This window comes from Theobroma cacao, chromosome 5, assembly GCF_000208745.1.
Source record: "Theobroma cacao cultivar B97-61/B2 chromosome 5, Criollo_cocoa_genome_V2, whole genome shotgun sequence".
Taxonomy (NCBI): Eukaryota; Viridiplantae; Streptophyta; class Magnoliopsida; order Malvales; family Malvaceae; genus Theobroma; species Theobroma cacao.
In genome coordinates, this window is record NC_030854.1 from 20,824,854 (window position 1) to 20,845,818 (window position 20,965).

General features: G+C 34.8%; 1 long non-coding RNA gene across 1 annotated transcript; it reads right to left on the reverse strand.

Annotated features, from left to right (window-relative positions):
* LOC108662141 lies at nt 280-17,503 on the reverse strand. Its single transcript, XR_001927924.1, has 3 exons — nt 17,468-17,503; nt 17,157-17,230; nt 280-316 (listed from the first exon to the last, which is right to left on the reverse strand). It is a non-coding gene; the product is annotated as an uncharacterized LOC108662141 (long non-coding RNA).

Below are 20,965 nucleotides of genomic sequence, written 5' to 3' on the forward strand. Positions count from 1 at the left end.
ATCATTCCCATCCATCATCTTTAAAATGAAGTGCTGTAACTCTCAAAAGTAAATGTTCTAGTAATATTTTATAATAACTGAATATTCATATTTATATTATATCAAAGTACTATCATCATCAATCTAACATATACATACTTCATTTATAACATGACTCTTAGTAGTTTACATTACATATAAATGTTCACAAGTAATAGACTCGAGACTGTCAGTGGAGTGACTTTGGGTGAAGATACAGCTACTAAGATGCCATAGTACCTACCAAGAAGACAAGCATATGTGTGCGACTCAATCTAGGTCCCAACTACCTCCAAATCTGAAAACATGAATTTTGAAAACATGAGTACAAAACTCAGTGAGTGAACATAAGAAGGGAACAAGCAATCGATAGGAAGAATTTAGAAATCATGATGCACTTGTTCCAAAAACAATGCACTTGATTTAATTTCTTACAAAAAAACCCCTCATTTTAAACCTTGATTAATACCTTCATAGTGTTTCACAAACCTATGATCAATCCATGAAGTTAAATGGGTGAAAAGTAGGTCAAAATCAAGTAAGGTAGTAACCATGGCAGCAAGTTTGTCACTGCAGCGAAGTTCATTCTCACTGTAGCGAGATTCAGGGGCCAAAATAGAAAGTTTCTCGCTGTAGTGAGAAATAGTGTTAGTTTGCATGTGTTTCAGTTTCTAGAGCATATCTCTCGCTACAGAAGCTTAATTGACATGATATTTAGACCATTAAAAAGATAAGAGACAGGGATAAAACTTTGACGTTTACCACTTTTCCTAGTTCGGACGGGAAGGTGGTAAAACTCTTCATCAAAGTGAAGGTATTGCATCAGAACCTGAGAGTTTCTAGCTGCAGCGAGATTTATTTTCACTGTGGTGAGTTTTCTGCTGCCAAAATAGAATGTTCCTCGCTGTAGCAAGAAGCAAGGTACCTAAGTGAAAAAGGGACCTCTTTCGCACAAAAAATCCATTTGGTGCTGCAATAAAGATCAATTTGCAAGAAAATGGGAATTTCTCAAGATTCATCATGCCAAATTTCATATGCATTTCAATCATATATCATATTCATGAACTTTCATTTCATAAGCATACATATGCATAAATACATAGATAAACATCAATATCATCATAATCACACCCGGCTTATGTACATCCCCCCACATCATGCACATAGCTGGCGCCATCATGTGCATCCCCCCACATCGTGCACAATCAGTGCCATTGTGTACATCCCCCCACATCATGCACACAAACACTATCATCATCCATCTCCCACACCACCATCATCACCGGCATGTGCATTCCCCCACATCGTGCACACACACAGTTATAATCATCATACACAATATCAACTACCATGCACAACATATATATATATCATCATAATGCAATAGTGCATGAATCCATAACAACCACATATCATAACATAAAACCATTTAGCAAAAGCTTGTTCCCAAGGCACTTGTTTTAAGAAAAAGTTATATAAAACCATTCAAATGCTTTGTACAAAACAGTCACATTCCCAAAACGATTTTGAAATGTAGTTCACTCACCGGTATTGCTGAACCTCTAATCAACTCTAACCTCTACTAATGGTTCAAATGGGCAAGTGAGGCCTTGTTGGAACCTATACACACACAACATCACAACCAATCCAATTTACATTAGTATCACTCCAAAAGCTAGTTTCTAATCCAAATTCTACTAGTCATTCCTAATTGGCTTCCAACTATATCAAATGGCTATTCCTTGCACTACTCTAATCACACTAAAAATGAGTAAACAACTCAACAATAAAACAGCTCATAATCCCATTTACCAAGCATTATCAACAACTTAAAACCAAGCCTAGTTCATCACTCACCTTAGGGTTTCTTTGTAGTTGAATTCTCTTCCAATAGCTTCCAAATAAATATGGAAAATCTCTTTTTCTCTCTCTAAACCTCTAACTAGTGAGAGAAAGTGCTGAACAAGGACTTTTTAAGGGTTTTAAAGTGAGAGAGTGAAAGAGCACAAGGGTTATAGTCAAAAGGGCACAAAGGTATAAAAATTAGAGCTAGAGAGAGAAAGTTGTAAAAGTTTCATATCAAGTTTCCATGGAAGATGGAAGCAACGTGAGATGGAAAAAGAAGAAAGAGAAGAAGCTGTTGGAGAATGAAGAAGCTGCTAAAAGAAAAATATATTTATAGCTCAAGCTTATCTTGTCAAGCCCTACTCTATTATATACTTGTCATGTCATTCACGTGCTTGATAGAATGTATGCATAAGTGAATGTATTGAAAAATCGTTAAAAGTTGGTATTGTACCTAGTGGTACAATTAAGTTGATTAAAGCCTCGAACTAGGTCAAATAAAGATTTTACGATGTATTTGAGAGTTATTGAATCTTAGAATGTCTTAATATGGTGATTTGGAGTTCGAGGATTGATTTAGAGTCTAATCGAGAATTTTCATAACGTGGGGGCAAAAAATGGTCATTTTGCCACCCAAGGGTAAAATTGGAATGTTGGACGAGATTTTTTACCAAGTATGACTATTTGGAGCATAATTTGAAATTGTGGAGTGAAAATTTTCAATTTCGACATTTTTCGACTATAAGGGTAAAACGATCATTTCACGTGTCCATGAGGACGTAATTAAAATTTTACACCACCATGACACTTGTCAAGCCCATGAATTTAACCTATTATCATTTTATACTTTGGATAATTATGGGATTACATGTGGTGGTGAGAAATTGCTTAATGGTTAAGTTTTTAATCTTAGACCAATTACATGGTGACACATGGCAAATTTTAATCCTTTTATAATTCCTCTTAAAAAACCAGCACACACTCCTCCCAAATCACTCTTATGGCTGGCCAAGCAAGGGAACAAAGAGAAAAAGATAAGAACAAACCCTAGGAAGGAAAAATTCAAGAGAAATTGATGGATTGCAAGGAATCAAGCAAGTAAAGGTAAGATTTTTTAATTTTAGCTTGTGATTTACCTCTCCAATGCATTCTTTTTCATTCTCCATGGCTGAAATTCAAGTTTTCAAAAGGGAACCTTTGCTGGCCAAATCTGGAAAGAGAAGTTTTGGTGATGAAATTTGCTAGATTTCATAATATCCTAGTGTTTTTAGTCATTTTGTGATGTTTGGAAGCAAAAACAAGCAAGAAAATCACATGTTCTGCAACCACCCTCATTTGGCCAAATTTTCTATAGGGCATGTTGATTATGGATTTGGTTGTAATTCATGTTATTTAGCTAGGAATTGATGAATTATGATATTGGATATCGAAACCGGTTATTAAAAAATATAATTCCTTTAAAAAATGGCTTGATGGAAAATGAGAATATCATAATAAATGGACTTGGATTTGATTCCTAATGATATATATGGATTTACGAGACAGTGTAGATATTGATTAGTATGTTAGTTCGGAATCAGAATGAATTTCGAAAAATGGTGAAGTTAGTCAAAAATCAAGTTCATTGCAATGCTTTGGTGTATTAGATTATTGAAAGTGTAATGAAGATATTTCGAGTTGAATTGGATGTTTTGGCTAATTAAATAAGGCATAGTACGAGTTAGGTCAAATGCCAATTCAGTCCGATCATAATTGAACCCACGTAGAACACCGTCTTTAAGTGATTATTCGGACAATTCTCATTCAATGTCATGCACTCATATAGAGCCTGAAATAGTTTTATAACAGTTTGACATAAATATATTGAATTACATGTCGTGTACTATGTATAGGTGGTGAGCCCTTTGATAAGGGTAAAGATATTGTGCCCGAGGACCAAGAATAGGAGTACTCCAAACTCCTGCTATTGTGAGTAATCAGACTTTCACCTTAACTATCTAAACTAGTTTATACTCGTTTTTATGTTTTAAAGAAAAATGAATTTAAATTGTAAACTATTATATTTTATAATTGAAGCGTTGAGTAAACAAAATGAGATTGATAACTTGTTTTGAAATTGAATACTGGTTTTGGAAATTAAGTAAGTGGAGACTATATACTCGTGTTATATATATGTTTTGACATATGGTTTGAATTAATGGCTTATAACAATGTGATGGCAAACATGGCTGGATTTGTGTTTGTGTGCAATATATGAACTATTTTGCTTTGCCTTGATAGGCTGGTAATATTATATTAGCCATGTCATGCTGTCGAAAATTTTATTGAATTGGTGTGTTATTTGATTAGCTTACTGTAGTGGGCGGGTTTTCGTGGACTAGCCTATTAGAGGGGCATAGCAAACCCGGTTATATTTTACCTTGGTACGAGAGGTGCGGAGGGTATCTCCTAAGGTAAAGTTAGAGTTCACCTCACACCGAACCACCACGTGAGAGTGAAACTCAGCCAACGCCAAGGAATGGTTGTGCTTTTAAATGTAAAAAAAAAAAATGAGTTTTATACTCATATGTTATTTTAACAGCCTTGGCGGACTCGATTGGATGCCTCAGCACAAGGTGTCATCGAGTGCAAGTTTTTGGCACGAGCCAAGTTTTTACGAGAATCATAAGCCTTGTTGATTTTTATGAAATGAAATGAGATTCGATGTTATGAATCATATTATGATGAGATATTTTTAATTGTCACCATTTACTCGGCTTTAGATGTTTTAGTTGAAATTTGCTTACTCACTGTGTTTATAAAAACTCACCCCTTCTTTTCACCCATTTCAGGCTCAGGACAGTTTATAGACCACCGATTATGTTGAGGGTTTGCTTTTGGGTGTGCACCCTTAGAAATCGTAGAGCTATAGTCTTGTACATATATGTTTGTTTCGGGGGCCCACATGTCATTGTAGAATATTTTGTATACCTGGCTGCGTGTGCCACTGTATGTATGAATTTATTTTACTTTTACGGTACAAAAATTATTTACGCAGAATTCTATAAATATTGTTTTATAAGAAAATGGAATATTTTATTTTGTTTGATTAGCCAAAATTTTATTTTAAATGGATGATTTAGATTACTAAAATTATATTTAGATAAGAAATGTATATTTTTCGATCGTATGTTGTATTTTTACCAAGTTTCGAAATTTTTGGTAAAAATGACCAAAATATCCCTGTGCGGCAGAAATTATTTTTTTGTTTGTTTTGATTTAAAAATAGTTTATATTCCTTTAAAACATGATATTTAGTAACTATTGCTCACAAGGGAGATGTAAAACTGATGCGAGAGCCTTGAGAGGTTTCGATTGACATTCCGAGTAATGAATATCTATCGAGACATCGCGACGGATGTCACAAGCTCAAAAGGAGTTTCGGGTCATAACATATCCATTCCACTTGAAATTTTGAAAATGCCCTTAGCACATTAACTTACTCTTCTTCAATCCTTGGTGCAATCTTTTTACTCTTTTGATACTGAAAAAAGTCCATAATGGTCTAGACATGCTCGGGTTTACGAAACTTAAAAATTTTGACTTGAGGTGAAAAATGACCATTTTGCCCCTATGGTGAAAATTATTAAAACTTTTAGTTTTTTTTTGTATTTTCATCATTACACATTATTTATTCGGTCTTATGCCTATTTAGACCTTAAAATATCATAAAACCTTATTCTAGGAGCTTTTTAGAGGAAATGACGAAACTACCCCTAGCTCGTGTTATTGCGTCTATGCGTAGTTATGAGCCTATAGGGGTTAAGGTCTCACATTCTTCCCCACTTAAAAATGAATTCATCCTCGAATTGAAATCGGCGTAAGGTGAATAATCAAAGTTCTAGAGTTTTGCCACATCACTTTCGTCGGGCATTCTTAACATAGAATCTTGGTTTATGCATCATATCGACTTTCAATCTTATAGAAAACTCGACAATGTCATAGTACATAGTTATGTGTACTACTCTTGTTGGATCAAAACAATATCATCCTTCATCTTATGAAGAGAATTCAAGTAAGCTATTAATTTTGGTTACACCTCAATCAAATCATCCTTAAATCATCAATTATGCATGTTTACATAACCATCGGCAATTCCTCTATTTTGATCTTTTATCAAACCTTCCAACATTCAAACATTTAAACCACCATTGACTATGGATCTAAATGGTTAACCAACCTCTATTCGATTTCACATACCCCCATACAAATTCCATTCAAGCATTTCATAATACATAAGGATCAAACACTCTTTATTTATTCTTATATGTTTAACATCACAGATGATTCAAATTCGGTAACTATTAGTAACCATATTCCCGAAAACAAACTCCAATACTTTCATGATGAAGTGCTCACTAGATAAATCTCAACTTATACCAAAAGGCATTTCAATAAATTATGACATTTTACATGCCCCTTTATAATCTTAACCAATCTCTTAATCAATAACTCAACCTCTAAAGATTAAAGTTGCTCAAATATTTCCCTTTAAAGTTCCTTTCCAAGTCTTATTTTGATTACTAATCATTTCTATATTTCCAATGTCATAGCTAATTTGCTCGTCATCAATCACCTACAACATATCTAACTTGGTATTTCTCAAATGCTAAATCTTTGTCACGACCTAAATTTCAGGCCATGACCGGCGCATGGGTCCAATGGACGTAATCCACTAAACCCAAGCAAGCCTACTATTTATCTTACTTATAATTCCATCTATTATCACTAAGTCATATTTCATAACTTTGAATCAAAATAGTGATATACATTGCCAACTCGTATTGGCATTACTCATTTAAAATTTACATTAAGTTCATCTATACATAACAAAATAATACTCGACTTCCAACGGAGGGACTCGGATGAATATATAGCTACTGAATGCCGAGACACCTACCAAAAGATGGACACAGGTCTACAAGGACACCTCTTCCTAATTATCGACTGCCTCGTGATCTGAAAACATGAATTTGAAAATGGTGAGTATAAACCCAGTAAGTGAATAAAGAAGGGAACAATCAACAATTAGGGAGAATTTAAAATCATGATGCACTTGTTTCAAAACAATGCAATTTAGTTCATTCCTATTTAAAATCCCTCCAAACCCGAGAGTTTCTCGCTGCAGCGAGCATGAATTTCGCTGCAGCGAAAACGGAGCAACAAGAGAAACATTTTTCCTCACTCAAAAAGCCATCCTGCTAAACTAATAAAATCAACATAAAATTCATGAAAATTCTCAAAGTACAATGTGTCAAATTTCACGTACATTACAACCATAAATCATTGTCCATCAATTTGCTATAACACACACATTTACATATGTATATATATATATATATATATATATACATATATACCTATCATCATCATCTCACCAACCCATCATCATCATCACCAACTCATCATCATCATCACCAGCTCATGCGCACTCCCTACTCGCACATGGCTGGGTCATCACCGGGTTATGCGCACTCCCTACTCGCACATAACCGGGTCATCACCGGGTTATGCGCACTCCCTACTCGCACATAACCGGGTCATCCTCGGCTTATGCGCACTCCCTACTCGCACATAGCCGAGTCAACATAATTACACAACATTATATTCAAGCATATATGTATATCAACATAATGCAGCCACATAGAAATCCATAATAACCACATTTCATAACATAAACCTTTTCTCAAAAGCTTGTTCCCAAGGCATTCATTTTCATGAAAAATTGCATAAAATCATTCAAACACTTTGTTCAAAACAGTCATATTCCCAAAACAATTTTGATAGGCAGTCCACTCACAGGTGTCGAAAATCCGGATTCCGGGTGAACTCTGACTAATAGTCCTCAGGCGCAATTCCTTTGCCTTTTCCGGACGTCTCACCACCTTGACAAATAACAAAGTCGAGGAATTTACTATATTGTCCCTAAATTGATATAAATTAATTTAAATTACTAATGCTTGATATGTAAATGCAAAAATATGTCCGATTACCGCTTAATCACGGTATCGATTAAATTCGACCGATCACCCGATTAATCGGCGATTGTGTCCAAATCACCTCCAAATTAATTCATTTCTCCTCTAATACCTTAATTTACCACATACATTTAAATAAAGCCAAATTCAGCATTAGAACCCTCACAATTCCTTATAGAAAAATTTGGGTCATTTGGTGTACTAGCATCGAATTTTTTTCTACATAACCGTTTCACCTTAATTCATCATTTTCCATGCCATTTTCCTTGAAATAAAAACAATCCCCCATTGATATTCAGCCCTCATGGTTCGGCCAACAAGGAACCCTAGAGAAATTGAATATTTCTTTTGTGTTTTTGTTCATAACCATGCTTAACTATCCCTAAACACTAACATAGTCTAAAATCAAATTATTCCAACAACAATTCCTCTTCCATACCCATTTTTCAGAATTGAATTCATCATGATAACTCAATATTCAACCATGGAAATCAAGAACAAAAGCATGGGTAAGCTAGGTATCAAGGAGAATTAAAGAAATTTTAACTTACCTAGCTTGTTTCCTTGATTTCTTCACCTTTTCTTTGAATTTTCACTTAGGTTTTCTTGTTTATCCCTTTGTTCTTCCTTTTTTCTTGTTGCTGGTTGTCTAGGCCAAATATGGTGAGAGAATTGGGGATTTAATGGGCTGATTTCTATAGAAAATAATAAAATAATCAAGCATGCCACGTGTCACATGCTTATTGGCCCAATTTTTAACTTTTTGACTTTTTCTTCTTAATTTTTCACCACAATTATTCTGGTTTTTATCCAATCCTACCACATTTAAAATCCCTTGGTCTTGACAAGTGCTGGGGCGAAAAATTTACCGATTTGCCCCCAAGGTGAAAAAATTACGATTTTACCCCTATACTCCGAAATGTACCGGAATCACATTATTTCTACTTTTCAACCTCAAATAACACTAATATTGATCAATATTAACCAAATGGGGCAAAAATCATTTTTTTTAATTCCCATTTAGTCTTTTAGTGGCAAAATTACCATTTTGCCCTTATACTCCAAAAATACCGAGAATCACAATTTTTCACTGCTAAACATCATTTTATACTCCAATAATCATAATTATATTTCATATAATTATTCTTGGTCAAATGTGATCAAATCTTGGCTAGAAATCTCCATTTAATCATCAAATGGTAAAATGATCGTTTTGTCCCTAATCGATCAATTTTCCTAATGGACTCCAAACTAGACCTTGAACTTCGAATCACTATTCTAAGCCATTCTGTGGGTTTCAAAATTTTCAATTTCCTCTTAGAATTTCTATTTGAACTAGTTCAAGGCTCGATATAACTTAGTTGTACCACTCGGTACAATACCGTCTTTTAATCGAGCTTGACAAGGTCTCACAATCTTGTAACCTTATTAGTTTATCAGTCTGAAGATGAAATTTGACACTTACCTCTCCTTAAGTGTACTTTAAAATGAAGAAATCATTTACTAAGACCTTTCCGAAATCAATTTCTTTCGCCTTTTTTTTTTCCTTAGAAAATTAAGTCCATAATCCTTTATTTTGAATAGTGGGCTCTATGCCAATCAAGATAGATTTTACACTTTTAATTACACGAATTCAAATGCACACCTTTTCGCATAAGCTATAAATTTTTCCCCACATCTTTATATATCAAAACTATATATATTGAACCTATACCAAAACTGATGCATCATTTTCCACAGCCCCTTAGGATATTAAATTCATGTCATACTTCTCTATTTATGTACTTCATAATAACTTAACAATTTCTAGCTCATAGTTAAACTAGTTCATATGCCAAGCCTTTCAGGTTATAACAAAACACCAATTTTGATCATGATATAATAGAATTTAATGAACTCATACCTAAAGTATAAACACTTACTTTTAAGCTAACAATATTATAATCCACTTGTTCACTGCCAAAATCAGTGATAAATTATCTTAATCATTGTCTAGCACTATAACCATTGATAGAATATCATCATCGAATCAAATTATAACTAACTCCACATGAGCTTTTATACCAATATGCAACAATTATATTTCCAAAAATTTTAACTTCGAATAGCCTCCACATGAGCTTTTATATCAATATGCAACATATATATTTCCAAAAATTTTAACTTCGAATAGCCTTAGGCATATCAAGCCTAATAAGTCGTCTGTAAAATCAAAATAACCAACAATCAAGTTTAGAATCATTTTTTTTCTCTTGGTTGGTTAGATCATGCTCCTCATTTGTGGTGAATATACAAAGTTGATTCCAGTATTCCATTCTCATACAAGAGTTAACCACTAATTGGCACTATCTCCAAACACCACGTGTTTTATAAGTCGATTTTCTTAGTCAAAATTTATATTGTAGTATTCCATCTCTAGGTCATGTCTCATTACCAAATCTTTACTCGTATACGAGTACTTGAATTCTCAAATTTCGTAGTGCATTTCTATTCCCTTACCAAGGGTAGTATCATATAATCAAACCATGTCACCCTCATTTTCTAAACATTTGAAGCATAATTTAACCTTCCACTATCCCTATCAGGCACTTTACCTTGATAGTTACTCAAAATAAATTGGAACTTGTGGGCAAGCACATTTCACAACCTATGCTTTGCGTCTACAATTTAGTCGAGACTAGAACCTCATCGGGTCCACAAAACGGTAGGATAATCATTGCCTCAAACCAGTATTTCCAAGTATACTTATGCTTGTATCATATCTTCATGCTTATGTCACATGTCAATCATGAGCCCAACTTAACTGTGTAGCCATTTGCTCTTTGAGCTTTAATGTTTTCTCATTGTGAAAAGTCTTTCGAATTTATCTCATCAGGGTATTCACAAGGTGGATACATGTCCATATCTTACAGTTCAAGGCCTAAAGCATTGAACACAACCTCATCATTGATGTTCTACGTTATATCATATAATACAAAATATAATCTAATAACTATGATAATGAAATTCTAAAGTTCCACCTTTATCTACCAATCATAGCTCCCTTTATGAGCACATACTTTACACTACTTGATTGTTCACAAGCTACTCATGGCCATCCAAATTCGACCTCTTATAGCAAGTCAAGCTAATATATTCTCTTATGTTTTTCCATACATTTTCAAAACACTTAAACACTTCCTTTAATAGGGTTCCATTGAGAACTTAATCAATCAAAGGCTTATTGTCACGACCCAATTTCCCGGGCAATGACCGGTGCATGAGCTCAATGAGCATAGCTCACTAAGCCCAAGCAAGCCTATCCATTTACCTTTGCTTAACAAATTTATCATATCATGCATACACACACACCTTTTCTCGGGTGTGAACATAGCCAAAACACAATGGCATTATCGATAATAATATACATGCACTATACCAGCCATGTATTTAGCAATTTACATTGCATACACATATTCATATTGTTAGATTGTTTTCACAATACAAAAGGACCCATGACTTCCAACGGAGACATTTACAATAAAAGGGATTACTATCGAATGCCAGACACATACCCAGGATATGCACTACGGGGACTCCTCGATCTAGGGTCCAACAGTCACCTGATCTGAAAACATGAATTTTTATAAAACGTGAGTACAATACTCAGTGAGTGAACAAGGAAGGGAACAAGCATACCATAAGGAATGTTTATTGAAATCATGATGCATTCGTTTTCTCAAAACCATGCAATTGTTTTAGCTCTTTAAACCCCTCATGTAAATCCCACATGAGTAAATCACTTTACAAAAATCCATGCTCAACTATGGTACCAAAGAAATGGGAAATATGGCAAAAACCCACAAGTTAGCAAAATGGACAGAAAGTTTCTCGCTGTAGCGAACTTCATTCTCGCTGCAACGAGAACCAGAACATCAAGGAAAAAAAAAGCCTCCTTTTTCCCTTAAAACAAGTCATCCTACTAAAATAACAATAGCAACATGTAACACATGTAAACTTCCAAATTTCCACAAAACAAATACTTACATATTTGCATTTACAACCATATACCCATCATCAACATGCACACCATCCCATCATCATCATCATGCACATCATCCCATTATCATCATCTCATATGCAACGGCTTATGCTATTGTCACTAGGGGGTGGGAGATCACGAAGCATCCCCCCCTTCACTCGGCAAGAGGTGCACTTCACTCCGGATCACGAAGCAACGGAGCAGTCCCTTCCCTCCTCCTCCAAGCTCTTGGGTGGAGAGTCATACTTCGCCACAGATCATACCTATCAAAGCACTCATAGGGTGGAAGATCACGAAGCATCCAGCCCTATAAGCTATGGGGGCAACAACGGCTTATGTGCACTCCCACTCACACATAGCCGGGTCAGCAACGGCTTATATGCACTCCTACTCGCACATAGTCGGGTCAGCAACGGCTTATGTGCACTCCTACTCGCACATAGCCGGGTCAGCAACGGCTTATGTGCACTCCTACTCGCACATAGCCGGGTCCAAATCAACATGCAAAGAAGCATCCAATGCATATCATGCATTTTATCATATTGTGATAACACATAAACCATTGTATAGCACATTTTCACAATATAAAATCATTTTACTAAAAGCTTGTTCCCAAGGTACATTTTCTAAGACAAGTTGGATAGAATCTTTCATATTTCCCAAAACAAGTTTGAAATGCAAGTCCACTCACCGGTATCGAAAATCCAGATTCCGGGTGCACTCGGACTAATAGCCCTCAGGCGCAATTCCTTTGCCTTTTCCGGACGTCTCACCACCTTGACAAATAACAAAGTCAAGGAATTTACTATATTGTCCCTAAATTGATATAAATTAATTTAAATTACTAATGCTTGATATGTAAATGCAAAAATATGTCTGATTACCGCTTAATCACGGTATCGATTAAATTCGACCGATCACCCGATTAATCGACGATTGTGTCCAAATCACCTCCAAATTAATTCATTTCTCCTCTAATACCTTAATTTACCACATACATTTAAATAAAGCCAAATTCAGCATTAGAACCCTCACAATTCCTTATAGAAAAATTTGGTCATTTGGTGCACTAGCATCGAATTTTTTTCTACATAACCGTTTCACCTTAATTCATCATTTTCCATGCCATTTTCCTTGAAATAAAAACAATCCCCCATTGATATTCAGCCCTCATGGTTCGGCCAACAAGGAACCCTAGAGAAATTGAATATTTCTTTTGTGTTTTTGTTCATAACCATGCTTAACTATCCCTAAACACTAACATAGTCTAAAATCAAATTATTCCAACAACAATTCCTCTTCCATACCCATTTTTCAGAATTGAATTCATCATGATAACTCAATATTCAACCATGGAAATCAAGAACAAAAGCATGGGTAAGCTAGGTATCAAGGAGAATTAAAGAAATTTTAACTTACCTAGCTTGTTTCCTTGATTTCTTCACTTTTTCTTTGAATTTCCACCTAGGTTTTCTTGTTTTTCCTTTTGTTCTTCCTTTTTTCTTGTTGCTGGATGTCTAGGCCGAATATGGTGAGGGAATTGGGGATTTAATGGGCTGATTTCTATAGAAAATAATAAAATAATCAAGCATGCCATGTGTCACATGCTTATTGGCCAAATTTTTAACTTTTTGACTTTTTCTTCTTAATTTTCCACCACAAATATTCTGGTATTTATCCAATCCTACCACAATTAAAATCCCTTGGTCTTGACAAGTGCTGGGGTGAAAAATTTACCGATTTGCCCCTGGGGTGAAAAATTACTATTTTGCCCTTTTACTCCGAAATGTACCGGAATCTCATTATTTATACTTTTCAACCTAAAATAACACTAATATTGATCAATATTAACCAATTTTGCCCTTGTGCTCCATAAATACCGAGAATCACAATTTTTCACTGCTAAACATCATTTTATACTCCAATAATCATAATTATATTTCATATAATTATTCTTGGTCAAATGTGATCAAATCTTGGCTAAAAATCTCAATTTTATCATCAAATGGTAAAATGACCGTTTTGTCTTTAATTGGTTAATTTTCTGATGGACTCCAAACTGGACCTTGAACTCCAAATCACTATTCTAAGCCATTCTGTTGGTTTTAAAATTTTCAAATTCCTCTTAGAATCTCTATTTGAACTAGTTCAAGGCTCGATTTAACTTAGTTGTACCACTCGGTACAATACCGTCTTTTAATCGAGCTTGACAGGGTCTCACACTTATCTTCAAAGCCACTCATAACTTTGATCATTCATTGTATGCTCGATAACACTTTAGCTCACTGACCCCACTGGACATTATTCTAAAATCTCCCAAGGTGTTCGTGTTCTTAGTTAAGATCATACCATCTAACGTAGTATAATTGCATTAATTATTCTTAAGCTCTTTATGCTCAGCATATCAACATTCATATTTCCACCTCATTCATGTTATTGATCTTGTTAAGGTATATGTGGCTTTTCAACCTTTCACAATACATTCCACATTTATGCTAGGGCATTCTCAATTTCATGCCAAGCCTATAGGCATGTAACCATAAATTAGGGTAAACTCCCCTATGGGATATCTCTTTCCATATGATGCATGGGGATCACAAGATGTACAACTCCAAGTGTATGCCTACATATTGATAACCTCCATATATTTTATGATCATGGAAACCACAATTTGCAAAACTAGCTTTCTATCATAAGTTTGCAATCGGAACATTAGTCTCTACATATGTCACTTTAGACATACTTCACTACTAACATTCGTATACATTTACCACAACATCCAGTGCAAATTGATTAAGCAATGATCTCCAAATTTACTCTTAGGTACACATATATCAAATTGTACACCACTTAGTGTTAAGATCTTGACTTTACTCATCAATTCTTAACCAATTACATCCAGAAGATAGACAATTCACTAAATTTTTGTATCTTACTTTTGCAGTCATAAGATCAAAATTTCTTAAGCTTAGGATGCAAAAGCTTCCTCTTAGAGCTTATCCGAAATCCACATGTTTTAAGTCCCTTACCTTTAGAGAAGTCACATTCAAGACTAATCATTTACATCATTAGTTGCATATTGAACCAAACATATTTTTAAATTGACCTTTAAAGCAATTCAAATGTCAATCTTCATATAGAACTCCATATGGCACTTAGACTATATTTGTTATTTCCATGTCATTTAATTTCAAACTGTTAAATCCACATCTAGTCCTATAATCCTTTGGCTCCACACTAAGCATAGCAAAATTCAAGCTCATCCTTAGAGTAGATCATTTACTAGCCTTTTATTTCATGACCATACGTCAATTATAATAATCAGCGATTTTCACCATTGAGCTAATTCATGCAATTATAACCATAAACCACAATAATTCAATTCAATCCTTGGAATCTCACAATTACTTAATTAGAATCAAAACCAACCCCATTTAAGCTACTATACACATATTCAACACTTATACGCTTATAAAATATTTCAAAAGCCCACACCATTTCTATAGGGGCATGTCAAGCTCAATTAACACAGTGCACTTACCTCCGTGCACATAAACATTGGTTTACATTTTTCCTCGATACTTAAATTTATAAACCTCAAGTGAGTCATAACAATCACTATTCATTCCAGTCAAAATACAGCTCTTATTACCATTATCGTACGTCTTCCCTATATTGACCTCAAATACCATCCATGGTCATCAAATTTCTTCCCATTGACAATTATGGGCTTAAGTTATAACTCCACTGAATGAATAAGTTATTATGGACCTATTAGTCAGCTCCAATTTCCTCCATCTTTAATCGAAGGACTTTATTATTACATTAGCCTTTCATTAGGAGCATTTACTTAAAATCTTTCCAGCAACAGCTCGTGTCTCTGGTGGCATCTTAAACCTAGAAAATGGTACTACTTATGACCTTTGCATAATGTTAGCAAGAGGGTAGGTTAATAGAAATAAAGGTTTACATAGTCTCCTGTTTATGAATTGTGCTGCAGTCACAAACCATAAACAAGACTCTACATTAACTCCAACAACTCAGCTGACTGACATGAGAATCCCTAGGACTCGACTAAACCTAAAGCTCTGATACTACCTTTGTCACAGCCCAAATACCAGACCATGATCGACGCATTGGCCCAATGGGCATAGCCCACTAAGCCCAAGCAAGCCTATTTATGCAATTCTGATTATCATTCCCATCCATCATCTTTAAAATGAAGTGTTGTAACTCTCAAAAGTAAATGTTCCAGTAATATTTTATAATAACTGAATATTCATATTTATATTATATCAAAGTACTGTCATCATCAATCCAACATATACATACTTAATTTATAACATGACTCTTAGTAGTTTACATTATATATACATGTTCATAAGTAATAGACTTAAGACCGTTAGCGGAGTGATTTTGGGTGAAGATACAGCTACTGAGATGCCATAGTACCTACCAAGAAGACGAGCATATGTGTGCGACTCAATCTAGGTCCCAACTGCCTCCAAATCTGAAAACATGAATTTTAAAAACGTGACTACGAAACTCAGTGAGTGAACATAAGAAGGGAACAAGCAATCGATAGGAAGAATTTGGAAATCATGATGCACTTGTTTCAAAAACAATGCACTTGATTTAATTTCTTACAGAAAAATCCCTCATTTCAAACCTTGATTAATACCTTCATAGTGTTTCACAAGCCTATGATCAATCCATGAAGTTAAATGGGTGAAAACTAGGTCAAAATCAAGCAAGGTAGCAAGCATGGCAGCAAGTTTCTCGTTACAACGAAGTTCATTCTCACTGTAGCCCCCATAAACAACAATATCATCATAATCACACCCGGCTCATGTGCATCCCCTCTCATCGTGCACATAGTCGGTGCCATCGTACATCCCCCCACATCGTGCACAATCAGTGCCATCGTGTACATCCCCCACATCATGCACACGGGCACTATCATCATCCATCTCCCACACCACCATCATCACCAGCATGTGCATTCCCTCACATCGTGCACACACACGGTTATAATCATCATGCACAACATATATATATATATATATATATATATATATATCATCATAATGCAATAGTGCATGAATCCATAACAACCACATATCACAACATAGAACCATTTAGCAAAAGCTTGTTCCCAAGGCACTTGTTTTAAGAAAAAGTTGTATAAAATCATTCAAATGCTTTGTACAAAACAGTCACATTCCCAAAAGTATTTTGAAATGCAGTTCACTCACCGGTATTGCTGAACTTCTAATCGACTCTAACCTCCACTAATGGTTCAAATGGGCAAGTGAGGCCTTGTTGGAACCTATACACACACAACATCACAACCAATCCAATTTACATTAACATCACTCCAAAAGCTAGTTTCTAATTCAAATTCTACTAGTCATTCCTAAGTGGCTTCTAACTATATCAAATGGCTATTCCTTGCACTACTTTAATCACACTAAAAATAAGTAAACAACTCAACAATAAAACAACTCATAATCTCAATTACTAGTAATTATTAACAACTTAAAACCAAGCCTAGTTCATCACTCACCTTAGGGTTTCTTTGTAGTTGAATTCTCTTCCAATAGCTTCCAAATAAATGTGGAAAATCTTTTTTTCTCTCTCTAAACCTCCAAATAGTTAGAGAAAGTGTTGAACAAGGACTTTTTGAGGGTTTTAAAGTGAGAGAGTGAAAGAGCATAAGGGTTCTAGTCAAAAGGGCACAAAGGTATGAAAATTAGAGCTAAAGAGAGAAAGTTGTGAAAGTTCCATATCAAGCTTCCATGGAGGATGGAAGCAAAGTGAGATGGAAGAAGAAGAAGGAGAAGAAGCTGCTGGAGAATGAAGAAGCTGCTGGAAGAAAAATATATTTATAGCTTAAGCTTATCCATTCCATTTGAAATTACGAAAATGCCCTTAGCACATTAACTTGTTCTTCTTCAATCCTTGGTGCAATCTTTTTACTCTTTTGATACTAAAACAAGTCCATAATGGTCTAGACATGCTTGGGTTTACGAAACTTAAAAATTTTTACCCGAGGTGAAAAATGACCATTTTGCCCTTATGGTGAAAATTATTGAAACTTCTAGTTTTCTTCGTGTTTTCATCATTACACATTATTTATTCAGTCTTATGCCTATTTAGACCTTAAAATATCATAAAACCTTCTTTTGGGAGCTTTTTAGAGGAAATAACAAAACTACCCCTAGCCCATGTAATTATGTCTATGCGTAGTTATGAGCCTATAGGGGTTGAGGTCTCACATATATTGTGTTAGTTTATTACTTATTTTCTATGGAAACATTGATGTTTACTCAAATCTAAATTTATTACCCATTTATTTGCTTGATCACCATTTAAATGTGTTTAGGTATTTAGATGATACTTGAGAGAGTTAGTCTAAATTAGACCTTGATTTAGGTAATGTGTGTTCACTACACTAAAAAATGAAGTTTAGTGTTTTGTGTTGGCCCCTATCATATGTGCCAGAGGGGGGGTGAATAGCACAATTTGGCTCTTAACAATATTGGAAACTAATTTCCAAAACTTAAGAAAATAAAAATAGAGTACAAGATGCACAGCAATTTAGAGTGGTTCGGTCCAAGACCTACATCCACTACCTTGATTATCCAACAAAGGATTTTCTCAGCAAATCCACTAAGATTCGATGAAATTCACAAGCTTTCACCAAGCTTTACAATGGCTTTTCAAGGCTCAACCAAAACCATTTACACTAGTTTTTCACGGGCTAAACTAAAACCCAAAGTGGTTTTCCAAGGCTCAACCACAACCTATAACAATCAAGCTATCCCAAGCTTGAACAACCCCTTAGAGTGACTTCCTCACTCTAAGAATACAAGGAAAATAGTAAAAGAAAGTACCTATGATCACTGGTTGATCTGATTGGTACAAGATTGAGTGCAAAATACAAATACAAAGAGTAGGCGTTTAAGTGCAAACAAGTGCAGTGAATATTTTCTGGTTTTTCAACTCTCTATAGCTCAAATCTCATTCAAGGCTTCTAAAAACTTGTTTCTAATTGTTGGAAGACCTTTTTATACTTGGAGATGCAATTCTGATGGCAGTTTGGCAATTTTATGCCCGGTTGGAAATAGTTAAGGATGAGTTCTAGCCGTTAATCTGTCTTGTAGTGCTCTGGTTCAATTTGCAGATAGAGAGCTCTTAGTCGATTGACTTGGTCGACTAGGTTCTATTTCAGGTTATAGATTCTAGTAGAGAGCACTTAGTCGACTGACTTGGTCAACTAAGTTGGTTCTGTTTCTTAAACTCTTCAGCCCGTCATTCTTCCAATTTGAAACTTGGTCAACCAATATTCTTCCTTGTTTCACCAATAGGCTTCCTCCTTGTTAGATACTTACATTTTGTTATTTTTATTCCTTTTTTTCTTTTGATATACTTTTTGAGGAGTTAAATGATTAATTTCATATATTAATTTTCCTGCACACTCAAGTAAATATATTAGACACAAATGAATGAGAATGTTTTATTATCATCAAAAACTAATGGAGCCAACAATCTCCCCCTTTTTGATGATGAAAAAACATTCCTTGATTGACAGCATAGTGTCCTTTTAGTCTTTTTAGTTTTCTGCAGAAAAAGAGGAGTGCTCCCCCTAAGTATATTGTCACAACCTAATTTCCAAGCCATGACCGGCGCAAGGGCCCAATAGGCTCAGCCCACTAAGCCCAAGCAAGCCTACTTACATGATCTTATTCATTAATCCATATTCCTTTAGAATCCAAAATTCAAAATGTTCAAATACCGTTCCTTTGAAAACAATTCATAAAACCCAATCATACATTCATAATGGCATCATCCACCAATATATTCAAAAATAGATTAATAAATAATTCTTAATATTTCACACCAAGTATTCATATATACATGATTAGACCTTGACCGTCAGCGGAGTGACTCTGGGCACGATTGATAACACTTAGTGTTACGTTAAACCTACCGAGCAATGTATAGGGAGAAGCACCTCGTCCTAGGATCCAATCACCTTTAACTCAGGAAACCTAAAACGTGAATTTTAAAAACATGAGTACAAACTCAGTGAGTGAATATAGGAAGGGAACAAGCAAAGTTAAGGAAGTTTAGAAATCATGATGCACTTAAGTTCGAAAACAATACAACTAAGTTCAAGTTCTTATTAAAATCCCTCCATTTAACCCCTGGTTATTAAATCATTTAATGATGAAGGAACCATATTCAGCATGAAATTGGAAAGAGAGGAAATTTCCAACAATCATCCAAGCAAGGCAGTATAAATAGAATGTTTCTTGCTGCAATAAAATCAATTCACAAGTAAATGACAAATTTTCAAGATTCATCATGCCATATAATCACATATTATAGTCATAATCTTTCTATTGCATATACATATACTTAAGCATATATCAACTAGTATATCACCACATTTCATCCAGCTCCTGTGCATCCCCCCACATCGTGCACATAGCTTGTCAAGCCCTGTTCTATAAAATAATCATGACATCATTTACATGCTCAATAGAATGTTTACATATTTAGGAAGTTCGAGAAATCATTAAAAGACGATATTGCCCCTAATGGTACCATTAAGTCGATTAAGCCTCGAACTAGTTCAAATAAGGATTTTAGGGTGAAATTGAAAATTTTATAGTTCAGGAATAATTTAATATGGTGATTCAAAGTTTGAGGATCAATTTGGAGTCAAATCGAAACTTTCACTATCTAGGGGCAAAATGGTAATTTTACCACCGGAGGATAAAATTGGAATATTGGAAGAAGTTTTTGATCAAGATTGATCACATTTGACTCATTTGAGTATAATTTGAGGTTGATAAGTGAAAAAGTTGTAATTTCGGTGTTTTTGGAGTATGGGGCAAAATAGTAATTTTACCGCTCTAGGGGCAAATTGGTAAATTTTCACCTCCGACACTTGTCATGACCAAGGGATTTTATTTATCATGGAAATGGATAAACATGAGAAATGTGTGGTGGAGAATTAAAGAATTAAAAGTCAAATATTTAAAATTTGAACCAA